The sequence below is a fragment of the Nicotiana tabacum genome, chromosome 3 (assembly GCF_000715075.1).
Source record: "Nicotiana tabacum cultivar K326 chromosome 3, ASM71507v2, whole genome shotgun sequence".
NCBI classification, from domain to species: domain Eukaryota; kingdom Viridiplantae; phylum Streptophyta; class Magnoliopsida; order Solanales; family Solanaceae; genus Nicotiana; species Nicotiana tabacum.
This window is the reverse complement of record NC_134082.1, coordinates 130,683,388-130,687,310: the sequence shown is the minus strand read 5'-3', so window position 1 is coordinate 130,687,310 and position 3,923 is coordinate 130,683,388. Positions and strand designations below refer to the sequence as shown.

Here is a 3,923-nt window from a genome sequence, read left to right as displayed (position 1 = left end):
CTGTTATTTGTTAAGCCAGTCTCTGTATCTCCTCAAGAATTTGAACTTACAAAATCAAGAATTCTTGCAAAAGAGAGAGAATATTTGGCAGAAATACTTTGGGAAGAAATTTATGATAAAATCAAGCGATTTGGACAGGGATCATCTTTGTATGAAGAATTTCAATGGATAGAATATTACGTACAAGAACTTGTGATGAGAGGAACATGTAAATGGAGAAGCAGGTGTTTTGATGAGAATTACGAAAGGGAATTAATAGTGTCTCTAATTGAGAAAGCTAGGAGGGAATTTAAGTCACTGCCTGCAGTAAGATCAATAATTCGGTTTTTACAGAAAGTAAATGTTCCAAACGGCCATGATTTGACAGAGATATGTTCAATATGCATGGAGAGGTATTTACCTAATTCGGAAGTTTACAGCATGCCTTGTAGGCACACTTTCCATTTTGACTGCATTGAGACGTGGCTCCTAAAAAACCCAAGTTGTCCTATGTGTCGGTACAAGTTGCCACCAATATTGGAGTTGAATTAGAAGTGCTCAGTCCTCTCTTGTAAAATTATATTTTAAGATATACTTTGTAATAAAATAGGTGTCTTTTGCTTTTAACACAAAAATTCTAGCTATTCCTATTGGATACTTGTATTCACAATGCATTATTGAAAGGCACATAGCTTGAAGAAATTTACTACTTTCCTTTCCCATATCACTTGCTTTAGACTTCCGTATACGAGGAATTTCTGACCACATCATAACAAAAATTATGAAAATTTGGATCAAGTTTAAGACAAGAATGTAAAAGCTATGATGGGTATTTAAATACAAACATGACATTAATTGCAATGTATAAAAGTAGATGAAATCAACTCATTGTTCATGAAAATCGCAAAATCGCAAATTTACCACCATTATACAGCTTGTTAGCTCTTCGTGAATCTTACATTTTTTCTTTGTGTTATCAAGTGTATTATATTTGGATTTTGTGGTACCTCTATTTTTCTTCTATGTTAAATCTCATCAGAACCAGGGACAAAAAGACGATTTTTCTTTTAAAATACCTTATGAGTGAGTTTCAGGGCTTAACGAAATAGTTTTTTTATCCTTCCAGGGTAGGGATAAGGCTGCGTACATCTTACTCTTCTCGTACCCTTGTTGAAGCTTCGAGTTATGCTTGATTTAATCTAATTACATCTTGGTTTGTACAGAAATGGAAAAACGATTGGAAGGGGGATGAGGAAATACAGCGGTTTTGAATTAAATATATTTTAGGGTAAGTTGCTTTTTCTAAGAGCGACCTGTTTTTGTTTTTTTTTTGTTGTTTTGTCTACAAAAAAGAAAATATTCGTCACATATAAACAGCAAGAGAAACATGTTTCAGTGGCAGAAAGAACCAATCAGCTTGCCTTTTTTTTTCCGGTTTCCTCGTAATTCATAAGTAATAGTACATACACACAAGTTATGTCATATGTGGAACCTCTATTTTTTTTTAACGGGAAAATGTGAAATAAAAATAAGAATATTAGTAATACATGGATTAAACACTAAAAACTAACATAATTTTTTATTTTGTCTAAAAAGCAAATACATATTCTAAATTCAAGACAACTGCAAAGCGAATACGACAAGTTTACAGGCAGCAGGGAGAGGATAAATTAAGAAGAAGCACACACTGCACTTCATTTTAAATGTCACCAAGCATAATTAATCAACACAAATTTCAAACTACGGGTCCCATAGAAATCAATCAGACTGACAACTTTGAATTTGAGAACCACTCAGACAACCTAAGATCACGTCCAACAATGGAAACAATGTTTTGCATAGAACATTTAATCAAATTGTGGAAGAAGCAGACCACAGCCTGCAATTCAATATAACGGAGCACAAATATATATTTTAATCTACAAGTCCTACAAGAATCAATCTTAACACTCTGAACTTCACATTTGAGTTATTCAGGAAACCTAAGATCGTACGCTAAGGTTCCAAGAAAGCAATTCTTAGCACAGATCATTTATTCAAATACCCACTTTCATTAACGCCGTCCATCACTTCTCTATAGTTGTTGAAAGTATGAAAAAGCTAATACAGGAATAGTCATTGAGATGTTTAGCAACTTCTGCGACTATGGTAGAAGACCTTCAACCACTATTTTTTAAAGGATTCATGCAGCTAAAGAAAAAATTAGAATAGGAAGGATGCCTAAAGAGAAATTGTCCAGCATCAAAAAGAGAACAAAGCCCAAGCCCAAGAAATAACCATGAAATAAAGGTTCTCATTTTGATTTCTTCCCCTGCTTCTTTTTTATCACTTCGTCAATGTACATTATACCTTTGCCTTTGTAAACTTCAGGAGGCTTACAGCTCCTCACAGAAGCAGCAAACTGATGTACCCTATACTTGTCAATTCCAGTGCAGCAAATCACATTGGGTTTGAAACAGTAGACACGAACTGCAGGGGGCACGGTCATTTCAACCTCATGGCTGTAACCCAGCTTAAGGTACAAGAGACGACCCTCAGATTCTGCCCTAGCCTTGAAACCGACTCCAACAATCTTGAGAAAGCGGAAGAATTTAGCTTCCATTGGATGAATTTAATCGATCAGCCGAACTAGGATATGACATGAAGAAAACTACATCAGTAGGCCAAACAAGAAAAAAAAAACTAGACAATAATAGAACAGGAATAGGCCAAACAAGAAAAAAACAAGACAAAAATACAACAAGATCACTCTTTCCACTAAGGGAGGCAAGCATGCCTACTATTAATACGAGATTTAGGACATCTAACTTAATGGTGTGTGACTAATACTTGGTCAAAACAACTACAACAGTTGAGTAGGATATGCTGATATGCAATGCCACTTTGTGACTAACAATGTGAATAGTCACTGCATATACAAAGGAAAACTAGTCAAGGAAGGGAAGGCAACCGAAGTGATTTTCCTTTTTGATCCAAAGAAAGGGGAAGAATTTTTTCGAGGGTGGGGGTGGAGAGAAGAGGGGACAAACAGGGGTTTCTTCCGATGCAGATTTGTAATATAATTAAGGGGGGTTTCAAATAATTAACTCCTACAATTAGATATACAACCAATTAAAAAGCTCGAATGGTGAGCAACAACAATCGTTTCTAAACCTTCTCAAGATGCAAAGACATGACTAGCTACTGAAGTGGGCTAGTTTAAGAGGACTCTGTGGTGATATTCAAGTATTACAGATTAAGCGGATTCTCAAGATGTGTTTTGGGTTTTACAAACGTGTTAAAGTCAGCAGAAATAACATTCAGCTAACTTGGCAAACAGAAAGAATTATCCAACTACTACGAATTAGTATATTGAAGCATACTCTCATTTCAGAAGCATCACATTCAAATAAATCCGTTAAGGAATTTCGTCGAGCAACTCCGAGGCATGACAATGAAGACTGCTCCAAAGTGTACAAACTAACACTCACCAAAACAGTAGGTAGCTGTTAACCTAAGACTAATAAACGAAAAACATTTCTAGAAGCAAATTAAATCTACCACAAAACTAGAAAACGGACATCCGCAGACGAATTTCATCGAACTATTCAGATGTAATGACAAACTTCAAAAACGCTGCTTTAGAGTATAAAAAAAAAAAAAAAAAACTCACCAAAACAGTGAAATATCAACTATTTTCATCAAATAAAATTATAAAATGAAGGAACATTTCCCAATTTTTTTTTTTACATGTATCTCTGCCACAAAGAGAAACTAGTAGGATGAGAGCAATTGCGTAACAAGCTTGCTTTGAAATGTTACCTCAGTCAACCAAAGGTCCGCCGGAGATCTACAGTTCACCGGTCAGTGGAGCGTTCCGACGACTCTGTCGTGCAATGGACAGATGCGAACCCGAGAAACATTGAAATGGGCCTATATTATTTTTGGAAAATAGAATTGGGCCT

The 3,923-nt window shown here is 35.5% G+C and overlaps 1 non-coding gene across 1 annotated transcript; it reads right to left on the bottom strand.

Annotated features, from left to right (window-relative positions):
- Positions 1-2,125: 2,125 nt before the first annotated feature.
- LOC107821711 (uncharacterized) lies at positions 2,126-3,923 on the bottom strand. The gene is made up of 2 exons (XR_012707840.1): positions 3,781-3,923; positions 2,126-2,607 (listed from the first exon to the last, which is right to left on the bottom strand). It is a non-coding gene; the product is annotated as an uncharacterized LOC107821711 (transcript).